The sequence below is a fragment of the Rattus norvegicus genome, chromosome 11, assembly GCF_021556685.1.
Source record: "Rattus norvegicus strain SHRSP/BbbUtx chromosome 11, alternate assembly SHRSP_T2T, whole genome shotgun sequence".
Taxonomy (NCBI): domain Eukaryota; kingdom Metazoa; phylum Chordata; class Mammalia; order Rodentia; family Muridae; genus Rattus; species Rattus norvegicus.
In genome coordinates, this window is record NC_141544.1 from 84,601,941 (window position 1) to 84,614,212 (window position 12,272).

Consider the following 12,272-nt stretch of genomic DNA (forward strand, 5'->3'; position numbering starts at 1 on the left):
AGTTTTCCTTGGTGATGTCTCATGTTTTAGATAATGTACTATACAATATAACAATATCATGATACATGGTGTCCCCACTGCAACTCAGGAGCTCCCCATAGATCCAGCCATGCCGAATGATGTCTGGCTTCAGGGGCTTCCGGGAACTTTGGTGTAAGCCTCTTTGACCCCTCATTCTTGCTTTTTTGCATTTATGAAAAACCAGTCATTGTGTGAATGATACTAAGTTCTTGCTGCCAGCTCAAGAAATAGTCTGCCCCCTTGAATCACAGCTGCAGTGGCCCCTGAGTGTCTTCCTGACTGAATGTGGAAAACATTTTGCCAGGGGGCTCTGACACAGCAAAATGCCTTTGGTGCTGTCTGTTCAATCTGTTTTCAAATGGAAGCCTTTTTTCAAAGGAGTTTGCATCGTTACACACTTTCCCTGAATGCGGTCTTGCCTTCAAGGCACCTTTCCAACCTTTCTGTTTTCTCACTGCAAACTCTGGTTTCTCTTTAGTAGCACTAAGTACAGATGTCCTCCTTCAAACGCAGTTTGTCTGGACCTTTTTAGTGAGATGGCTCAGTGGTTAAAGAGGCTTGCCACCAACTCTGAGGACCTGAGTTCAATCCCCAGAGGGTACATGGTAGAACAGAACTGACTCCCACAAGTTGCCCTCTGACTCCACACCAGGATACAAACATACACACATGCGTGCACATGTACACACACACACACACACACTCACACACACACACACACAGACACACACAGGTTCACACTTCTTACCTCACCATCTTTCTCCTTTGAATTCTCCCTAAATCTGATGGAAGGTAAGGAGAAGTAACAATGCTGTACTGAATGTCACACGGTCTTGAATTTTCCCATCAAGCAACGTAGCTCATTACTTTGTCAGGACAAGTTCCAGCCATATCCGTAGTATTTGCCAGATGTAAAATGATTCCCAATAGATCCCTTATTCTTCTGAGAAGCCTCCTGAGCAAGGGTTGCTTTTCTCTGTGGATTCTGGGGTCCCATACTCCACCAAAATGGTCTATTAACCTTTGCTTGCAGCATGCTAGGGCTTTGCTATCCCAAGGCTCTAAACGCTTTCACACTCCTCCTGTCAACCAGTTCTAAAGGCTTAAGAACCGCAGGGTCAGGTTTATAATGGCAAATACCCCACACTCTGATAACAATTTTCTGTATTAGCTACTTTTCTGTTGCTGTAACAAAATACCTGTTAAGAACGGAGTTGGGGTTGGGGATTTAGCTCAGTGGTAGAGCGCTTGCCTAGGAAGCGCAAGGCCTCGGGTTCGGTCCCCAGCTCCGAAAAAAAGAACCAAATAATAATAATAATAATAATAATAATAATAATAATAATAATAATAATAATAAATAAATAAAAGAACGGAGTTAAGGAAGAAAGGTTTCTTTTGGCTCATGGTTTGAGGGTACAGTCTGTTTTGATGGGGAGGGTGTGTAGGAACTCAAAGGCTGCCTGCTCTCATCTCAGTGGACCGGGAGACAGAGGAGAAAAACCCTAACACTTGCCTGGCCTTCTCCTTTTTCTCTTTTTATTTAGTCCAGGGCCCAAAACTGTGGGATGGTGCTACTCACATTAAGGACAGGTCTTTTTCCTTCTGTGAATCCCGTCTGGATACTCTCATAGGCGTCTTACAGCGTTACTAATGTCCTTAATCCAATCAAGTTGTCAGTGAAGGTCCGTTAGAATCTCCAAACCTTGACAACACTATCTTATTTAACTATCATAGCTCTGTGAGTTAGATATTAGCCTCCTCCAGTCACAGACAAGAAAGCCGAGAGCTACAAGGGGCAGGCAAAGCAAACCAACCTCTCTTTTGTTGTGTCTTTGCCTAAACTCTGCCTGAAACAGCTATTGGAAGACTCCAGGCTTCGTACAGGAGTGTGCCAGGGTGAACCAGACCCGTGTTGGGTCAGTGGCTGATTGCACCTAAGGAGGGAAGGTCAATAATTGTCTTTCTGAAGTGATGTAGGTTTTTATCCCTGACCTTAGTTTCCCCACATTCTGTGTATAAGCTTCCACTGCAGTAGTGAGTGGGAACAAAAGGGGGGGGTGGTATAAAGAGAGAAGAGAGAAAGGAAGGAAGGAAGGAAGGAAGGAAGGAAGGAAGGAAGGAAGGAAGGAAAGAGGCAGGCTCAAGTACATCGATAACGGGTTATGTACCTAAGGCAGCCATTAGAAAGGAGACCCAGGTAATGGTGGTGGTGCACGCCTCTTAACTCAGCACTCAGGAGGCAGAGGCAGGCGGATTTTTGTGAGTTTGAGGCTAGCTCGCTCTACAGAGTGAGTTCTAGGACAGCCATAGCTACACAGAGAACCCTGACTCAAAAACAAACAAGTAAGTACAATAAACAATAAATAAATGAGTAAACAAACAAATAACTAGGAGAATGGGATTTGAACTGAGGATGCTTGGTCCTCTCCGGAGCCTTTCCATCTCTCTTTGCACACATGCACTCAGTGATGACCTCAGGACTGTCTCCCCATGGTGGATAAGAAGACATGCTTGTAAAAGCTGCATTTACCAGTCTGCTGTTTAACTCTTCGAAAGAATGGCATTAAAGCTCACATTCAAATAACCTCCCGGAAAAGGGCCCAGTCCGGTGGAGATTTCTGCTATTCCGTGTTCCAATCAGCTGCTGAGATTGGGCTGCAGCTGGACTCTTCTCCCACATGCATGAGTGTGTTACCAGGAATGGAGACCTGGACGGGCTTGCCAGGGCCCGGGCACCCTGCCGAGTCACACCCAAGTGGTGAGCGCTTGCCAGCTTCGGGGGCTAAGCTATTGCCCTGAGAGTCTGGGCAGGGCAGGCAGCTCTGTGCTGATTCTTTTGTCTCCTGGGCAACAGCCTGGAGCAGGCTGTGGTCACCCGTGGGAACGTTCCTCCTGAGTCAGCAGTGCCTGGAGTGTCTCAGGGTGTGGCTGTCTGTTCTTTGGGGCCTCTTTATCTTGCAGGATGTCACTGCGCCATCATGGGTTCGGGGCTAGAGCTACAGGGCAAGGGCTGTTTGGAAACCCCTGTTAACTGGGTTGTTGAGGCATGCGTAAATCACTTGGGGAGGGGGGCGGGGCTATAACTGTAAGTGCGCTAGCGTAGAGCATCAGACAGCAACTGGAGGCTTCAGTTCTAATCGACCCCTCTTCTGGTTAGTTATATTAATTGGGGGATAATTCGCATTCTCATCTCCGAGCCTCAGTTTCCCCATCTAGACAATGCCAGGTCCGTTTTTGTCACTGGATTGTCTCGATTCAAATGAGATACTTGAGTACAGGCCCTTCGAGGCAGTGTTTGATGTCTCAATGAGGCGAGGAGCCTTTTTTTTTTTTTTTTAATTCACTCTGTAGACCAGGCTGGCCCAGAACCCAGAGATCCGCCTGCTTCTGCCTCCTGAGCGCTGGGATTAAAGGCGTGCTCCAGCACTGCCGAGCAGTTTCGGGAGCCAATTTCTTATGTAGCTACAACTTCCTAATTCCTCCAGACTGCTCGTCTTTTTGAGGAATCTGGCCCATGGCTGCATTCTGAGGTGCCGGTGGAATTCCCGAGAAGTAGGGGAATGGTAGGATGGGCTGTGGAGGCCCCAGGATGAGCCCATCATATTGTATGTAGTTGCGGAACTTGATTCTATCGCCGACTTCCGTGGTCGGGATTTCAGTCTGTTAACCAGGAAGTAATATTTCCTCCTTGGTGCCTCTTAGCGGAACCTGTGAAGCCTCTTGCTTTGGGGATGAGGAGTGTCCATGGGACACAGATTCCCTGTGCAGAGCGAAGAGCTGTCCAAACCGAGAACCAGAGATGATAGAAAGGCTCTGAGGAAGTTACATGTCATCCCAGTCAGAACCAGACTACGGGGGTTGAGGTGGGGGGAGAACAAAGGGAGGTTCTGGAGAGAGATGACAGCTGTTGGGGCTTGGTCACCCTCCCTGTCCACTGTGTGTTTGCATTAGGAGCGACGTAATGTTTTCAGGTGGCTTTGGGGACAAGGAGATGGGTGGTATCAGGCGTTCCTTCCCATACGTCCAAGGGTGTTGCCATCAGCCTGTGCACATGAGGACCCAGATTTAGCCGCAATGTGACCATGTGGTGTCAGTTTGAATGACGCTGGTTCCGGTTACTTCTAACTTCATTCTGATCATAGATACCTCCAGGATCTCAGCCAGGAGAGCAAGCAACTGGAACCCAGATGATAGAAGGTCATGGGGACAGGGATGTTTGGTTTGGAACATCAGACTCCTCTCCACGTACCCGAGGAGCCATTAATTCTGTTAGGTCTCTCTCCCTGTTGTCGTTTCTTTTACTCTCCAGGGAAAATATTTGGCTGAATGTAGGAAAGTTGTATCAAGATGTCTGAAGTGATGGGGCAGGGGCCGTCTATCCATATGACGGGACCATGTGGAGCCGATTCTGAGATACATGGGGTGAGCCTAGATCTCCAAGTCCCAGAGGACTTAATTTCACAGTTAGCATGTACTTCCACCAATATTGTCTTGACAGGTTTCCAGGGGTTCCTCAGTACGGGACAGAAGCATTTTCCAGGACAGCCTTGCTGGCTCCAGCTCCACGGGAGAATGCCTGTGGGGCGCCTCCATTCCCCTTCCCTCTGGATTTGCTGGAGGGGGAGGATCATTCTGGTTTCTGATGAGCTTCCCCACCCCCTCCCATTTCTATTTTTTTTTTAACTTGTTGCTCTTGGCACAAGAGTCTTTGGTTTGCTCGTAACAATCACCTTCTGCCTTGAGAAGCATGCAGAATGCTTTGGTGTATTCTTTATAAATCTTGGGCCCTGTCTTTTTGTGGGGGGAGGGGCTGGAAACTCACCGGAGGACTAGTACAACCCAGGTTCACTGACTCAGCCTTGCATGTGGAGGACGCACTGCCTCACTGCCTCCTGATTTTATACTAAACCCCAGAGCACATAGTGCACTTCCACAGACTTGATTCTTCCTCACCCTCGAGGACTGTGTGTGGGGGGAGGGGCTCTTGCAGTTCTGTGCTTTTATCATGGAGTCTCTGGGCCCTCCCTCTACCTTCTGAATGCTACCTCTGCTCAGTTCCCATCTACTTGCATCAATTTTCCTCTCTCTTTCCTTTTAAAAATCTGTAGTCCTTGAGCTGCATGGAACCAGTTTGAGTCTCATGAACAGGTTTCACCTGCTTCCTAGAAGGCTGTGTAGCCGAATATATTTAGCTCATTGTGGAGAGGAGATGACAGGAGTAGACTATAGCAATAATAATAATAGTTGTCTTCTTCTTCTTCTTCTTCTTCTTCTTCTTCTTCTTCTTCTTCTTCTTCTTCTTCTTCTTCTCCTTCCTCCTCCTTCTCTTCCTCTTCCTCCTCTTCCTCTTCCTCCTCTTCTTCCTCTTCCTCTTCCTCTTCCTCCTCTTCCTCTTCCTCCTCTTCCTCTTCATCTTCCTCTCCTTCCTCCTCCTCCTCTTCTTCCTCCTTTTTCTCTTCATCTTCCTCTTCTTCTTCCTCCTCTTCTTCTTCCTCCTTCTCTTCTCCTTCCACGATTATAAAGTCCTCAGTCCACTTCTGTAGTTTAACTATTTTGATCATTGTCTTTCAGACTCAAGCATAAAGACATTTTCTTGGTGCCATTCCTTCCAAGCTTCGGGTTTTGAGGCCTGAGAAAAACAAACCATGAACGAGATCCTACAGAACTCTGTGTTGCCCCATGGCTCCACAGCAGCTAGACAGCAGCTAGCTGTATGACAGATATTAGCACAGACACCGAGGACAAACAGATTGACTGACGGCTTCCTGCCTTCAGGCTTTCTGAATCACTGTGCGGGTGAAGACATTCCATGGCACCATTGGTGCCAATCCAGGTGACATAGCCACCCAGCAGCGGCTTGACTTGAGAGCGTCGGCAGAGTCGGGATAGGCACGTCCTCTCCGCTGAACGGGTGGCCTCTCAGATGGGCATAGCCGTCTAATACTTTCAAAGGAAGATAGGATGGTGTGGGCAAAAGGAAGGGTTTAGAGAGATAAAGGAATACGAAAAGTGCTTAGATGCCAAGGAGCAGCTGAGAGTAAGTTGGCTGCAGGAGGAGGAAGGGCGGGTCATCTTGACTCTCACATGAGGGGTCATGGAAGTCTGGAATTAGAGGATGAGAATCACTGAGCTGTTTGCAGGACACTCCTGCTCACAAACCGATTCCCCTCCACCCTGGGAGGTGCTCTGAAAGACTACATGTGCCTGTGTTTTAGGAAATCCTTCAGGCTGCAACTCAGAGGGCAGATACAAATACTGGGAGACCAGTTGTGAGGATATGCCCTGGAAAGTTTTTATGAGGCAGGTTGTGACTCCAGTATGCCCAAGAGTCACTGAGTATATGACTGCACAACCCACCCAGTGGCATGTGTTCTACCTCAGTCTTATAGCCTGACACTTGGTCTCTGTGGTTACCCACTGTACCCTGTGATTAACTTCACCTGTCTCTTTGGACGGATCTAGAATCACCTGGGAGATGGGTTTCTGCACGTGCCTGTGGTGTGTTATCTCAATTAGATTAATTGAGGTGGGAAGACTTGTCCACTGTGGACGGTGCCATTCCCTAGGCTGGGGTCTTTGACTCTGAAAAAACAGGAAGCTGAGCATAAGTGTTCACCAATCTCACTTCCTGACTCTGGACACAATGTGAGCAGAGCCTCAAGCTCCTGCTCATCTCCCATGACGAACTGAACCCTGGGACTGTGAGACAAAAAGAAACCCTTTCTCCCTTAAGTTGTATTTGTCAGGGCATTTTATCAACGCAGCAGGAAATTTAACTAAGACAGCCTCCTTGCCACAGCTCTCTACCAGAACACATCCCCAGTTGTTTAGGGGCCGACTGTGACTGTGTCACCCGAAGTCTCTTGGGGACCATCGTGGAGATGCACCGACTGCCTTAGGTCACTGGGGAGGGGAGCAGAGGATCTCTTTGTGTGCCGGTTGAGTTGAGGTCGGGCTTCCCATTTCCTCCCTAAGCAGTGAACATTCTTCTCACGTGAGTCATGAATAGATCGGTTGGGCTGGGGTAGCTCGAACTCAAAGGCTCCCTGCACCTGGCGTGGGAAAGGCTTCAGACCTGTTTCTACAAGTCTTCCGGCTGTGCTTTGGCAGTGTTGCTACATTACCTCACCCAAATGAACAATGACTGAAACCTCATGTGCTTCACAGGCTTCTACCTGTGGGACACTAAGGCCTGCATGCCCAGTCCTTCACAATGGACGTTGCCTCCCAAGGTTTAGACAAGATGGCCGGACAGAGATCTCGTGGGGTCAGATGCTTTTGGGAGAACTGAAGTTCACCAGCGAGGAAACAGTCTAATAGACTTTTCACCATCTTTTTAAAAATTATTGTTTTTTTAAAGTTATCACGTCAAATAATGCATCTCACAGCATGGCTACACATACATGCCATTATACATTGGTTTTTATCTATCTTCTCATCCCCCCCCCACTTCTACTTTCTCTCCCTTGCTGGTCCCCTTCCTTACCCCAAATAGTCTTTCCTGCTTCAGTGTGTCTAACTTCATTACCCCGTCTTGTTCTCCACTCCCTTTCTCTCTCCCCTCTCATTCTTTCTGCTCTCAAATTTACATGTAGATTCTGCATACGCATCTCACCATCTTCACGATCACAAAGAACAACATTAAGTCTCCAATACATGCTAAGAGTGTGGCTTGCCCAGTTCCTGAACCTGTTCAATGATATAACTCCTCCAGAGCCCACCCCTTGTCACCGTGACTGCCTCTTTGCAGGCAAGAAGTCAGCTGAGCTTTGTCTGGAGGGAGATTCAGAGGGCTGCTACCATTTGCTCTCTTGGCTTTGGAGGGGACTGTAAGTAGGGACAGCAGTAAGCACATTAATCTGGGGCAGTCTCTGCTCATACGGGCTCCCCCAGTATAATTATAATTCACCCCCTTTTCTCTCAAAAGTGCCCTGGTTTGGGGTGCAAACGATAGGAGCCAGAGTCCGTCCGCTTGGCATTTTGAAACCAAAGAGCTGTTCATTGTTAGATTCCTGCTGCCCACAACCCAGTCTGATGTCACCCAGTGACTCACCACTTGCTCTCTGGCAATGTCTGATATTTGTCACTGGGCCCTGAATTCTTTCTCCTTTATTCAACCATCATACTTGCTCAATCTAGAAACCACCTCACCTTGACAGTCATTCTGCAAAGGAGTGAAGAGAACAGCAGTCCCCCCACCCCCAAACGCCATGTCTGTGACTCTTCCGATCTTCTCTTTCAGTGGTTTTGAGACCCTGGGCATGAAAGCCTGGACTCTGCTCTGGTTGGCTGGCTGTCCAGCCTTTGCTGGCATTCTTTCTCAGCTTTTAGCCTCCTTCTGAAACACTTTCTTGCTGGGAGGTGTCCTTACTCAGGTGATGAGAAAACGGGAGGGATTAGCCAAGTGTAGAGGGTAGGATCTGATGCTCACAGACTATACCCAGGAAAAGAAATTAGACGCACACAAAGAAAAATCCAAAGTAAATGATTTTTGTTTACTCATTGCCCCATCCCCCACCCCCACCCCCACCCCCTGCCTCTCTCCAGGGTTTCTCTATGCAGCCCAAGCTATTCTGGAACTCACTCTCTAGACCAGGTTGGCCTCAAACTCAGCTCCACCTGCCTCTGCCTCCTAAGTGCTGGCCTTTTTTTTTTTTCCTTTAGTAGACCAAACACAGCTGTTTGAAAACCAAAATGCAGATGCTTGTCTTTTCAGACTCTTTTACAGTCTTTATAGGGGAGATGCTTTCCTTTTTACTTGTCAAGAGCAAATAGTGAGAAATATCTTTAATACTTGAAACCCCCCCCACCCCGGAAAAAAAAAAAACCAACCCCAACCCTTATCATTTAGAAACTGATGGAGGGTAGTGTGGTAGTAGGTGTTTGTGATCTGTTTTGTTATGGGTAGTTTCGAGTGTAAATCCTTCGTTCTGATTTACCTGATTGTCTTAGACAGTAGGGCTCCCATGGCTTCGTAGTGAATATTTTAATGTTGGTACACGTCTGGGACAGACCCTTAAATCTGTGTCTTTCTTGGAATTAAAAAATAAAATAAAATAAAAGGAAAAGAGAGAAGAACTTTTGCTTTCTAAGAATAATCTTTAACAAGTTATTCAGAGTAGAGGTCTTATAAAGCAACTGTCCCCTTGAACAGCCATTTTGCATTTTTTCAGCCTTCTCTATTCCCAACTCCACTGTACAATTTGCTTGGTCATCTTCTGAGCACGTTGAGAAAATGCATACTTCTATTTTTCTTAACTCTTTTGCTTTCTGGGTTATCTGCTATTATCCGGCATTAACACCATGCTTCACTCGCTTACCTGTATGTCTTCAGTCGATTCAAATTGGCTTTAAATACCACAATTTTTAGCTTCTCTTCATGATTTCTCTTATCAGTTCAACCTGTAATAAACGTCTAATCAACCCAACAAAACCTGGCCAAGGCATGTTAGTGGCTTTACGCCTCTGACTCTGACTTTCTTCCTGCTGTTGATTCAGAGAATTTATCTAGGCATGGAAATGTGTTTCAATATTTTGTTTCAAATTCTGTTTTACAATATGCTGGAGCCTCAATATATAGATAATGAATGGAACCTTAAAGAAATATTTACACATGGACATTGAAATCAAACCTTAGTTCAGCAAAGCTCCTCTCCATTTGGCTGATTTATTTTTAGAGGGCAGGCCATTTAATTTAAAAAAAAAAAATCTCCTTTCCTTTCTTTCCTTCCCCTCCCCCTCGGCTTTGATTGTCTCCCAGGACCAGGAAGTTTATATGTAAACACAAGGGGTAATGGACCCCTGACCTGCTCAGGGCTTTCAACCCAGTCAATCCACAGAGGGATTAACCCCAAATACCGACTGGATCTCGGAGGTAAAATTGTTCCCCAGGCGGGTCCAACCAAAGGGTTTTCTCCTCTCTGGGCTTTGGCATTCACCCCACAAATAAAGTCTCCTCAAAGTGGAGCTTAAAGACAGACACTAGAAAGCAAATTGGTGGCACTGGAGCTGGGAGGGTGCTATCCATTCTCTGAGCCCTCAGGTCCTTTCACTCAGCCTTTGTAGCCCCCAGGGGGTGGTGGTGGTGAGGGGCTTCACCATTTACACTCCTGTGGACTGTTGCTCCTCATAGGGGCTCCCCAGGGCATCCCCTGTCTGCAAGCAGGGGCTGTGCCTGTGCCAGTGCATAGATTAGCGTTTATTTGCCTTTGGGAGAGACAGGAGCAATTGTCTTGGTCTGTTGCTCAGAACCTCAGCTATAAGCCTGTGAGGAGAATGTCTACAAATGCTCTCCTAATGTCCGCTTGGAAGGGAGCACTGTGAACCCTGTATCAAGCTCTGGGCCAGGTTCCAAGTTAATCTTGAAAAGAAAGCAATCTCCCTCTCCTTTTCTGCCTGATCTACAGGGTTCCAGACCTGCATGTCCTCATACTGCACAGACAGACTTTTTCCAAGTCAAGGAACCTGCGAACCAGATTTTCTTCAGTAGAACATCTTGCAGCTGGGTGGCAACAATCGCTCACAAGAGACAATGTATCTGTATTTTAGAGTCTCTGTTGCAAAAGGGTCCAGAAGTTTCCCATGTTGTTAAGAAGGGGGTGGGGACAGAGAAGGGGCCCAGAGAGGCTACGCGCTCAACAGCCCCTAACAGCTGTGGAAAGTTTGATGCAGCAGGGGCACCCAGACAGAAAATTAAAAAACTAATAAAGTCCTCAGTGTGGGGCGCTGGCATCAAGACAGCTTCCCTTCTCCAGACACCTAATAAAGAGACATTCCGGGACACTAACTCATAAGGGGGATCTGCAGGGGTCAGGGACAACAGTGGAAAGTGAGCCAGGGAAACAGCAGTCAATCCACTCGCCGCCGCCCGCGGGGAGGGTTCTCGGCTTCTCTTCTTTCCCTGCCTTTTCAGTTTAGAAGAAATGGCAGGGTGCACAGGACTGACTAAACACAGGGTGAGCCATGCGGGAGCCATGGTCGTGAAAACACTTTCCTGGCAGGGCGAGCACACCGCTGCTGTTTGACACTGCAGGATAGGGGGTGATGGTCACTAACAAGACCGATGTTGAGACTGGACAGAGAGATAGATGGCTCTTCGGAGAGCAGGGGGCTTGAGAATGAAGCACGTTGGTCGAATTGGATTTGATGAAGCAGATTCTTGACGGGGTTTTCACGGATTTTTCCTCTGGGGTTTCTTGGTCACCGTGGCATCGAGTTTCGAGAGCATTTATACTGTTTGATTTGATTCTCGAATTGGCCCATGTCAATTCCAAAGGTCAAACAAGGAGGAGCGGGGTGTGTGCGACTCCGGCTTTCCCAGTCAGTTACAGTAGTTTGTCTTTATCCCGTTTGCTTCCTGTGGTTTTAATTACAGTGATCAACTACGGCTCAGAAATAAAATACTAAAGACAAAATGCTTTACGGCGCACAGCACTTTCAGGAGGGTTGGAAGCCCTGTACTGTCCCATTGGATCCTCCCAGGACCTGAACCTTTCCTTTGTCCAGAACCCTCACACCGCGGTTCTGACTCACTGACGGTGGCCACTTGGTTATCTTAGCTATCAGACTGTTCATGGTCAGTTAGCGCCAAGGCTCTCAATCTGTGGGGCTTGACCGCTTTGGGAAGTTGAAGGACCCTTTGATGGCCTTCAAATATCAGACATGCTGCTTATCAGATATTTACATTGCAGTTCATAACAGTAGTCAAATTACAGTTATGGAGTCGCAACGAGAGTAATTTTGTGGTTAGGGTGGTGGGGGGTTGGGGGGAGGGGGGCTCACCACAACATGAGGAACTGTATTAAAGGGTCGCAGTATTAGGAAGGTTGAGAAGCACTGGGTTCATGACTGTTCCATTTAATAATGTCCCTAAGTACAAATATCCTGAAGGGACCAGAGCATAAACTGTGAAAGGACAGATTAACTCTGGTCTTGTGTGGCAGCGTGGCAGGACAAATGCGACCTACCTCAGGAGGTGCACAGTTCAGTGCTGTCCTACTGGAGGTTTGGGGTTCCCTCAGGGATGGGAAGGGCTGCCATACTTGGTATGTCTCCTCTCACACGAGGAGGAAAGCCATAGTCTGTGAAGGAACGAATAAACCCAGCTGGCTTTGTTCCCTCGTTTTCTGTGTTGAGTTCAGCACAAGTATTTATAAAGACTTGGGGTAGCTGTCACTATTTTGTCACAATGTTTATTACTTTGCCACCTGGAGAGTCTCCTCAGGAGTGGCTACAGGTGTGTGGTGTGAGTT

At 47.4% G+C, this 12,272-nt stretch overlaps 1 long non-coding RNA gene across 22 annotated transcripts in view; it reads left to right on the forward strand.

Annotated features, from left to right (window-relative positions):
- Window positions 1–12,272, forward strand: part of LOC102547530 (uncharacterized) — a 153,770-nt gene that overhangs the window by 52,958 nt on the left and 88,540 nt on the right. The gene's annotated exons all lie outside the window — the stretch shown is intronic.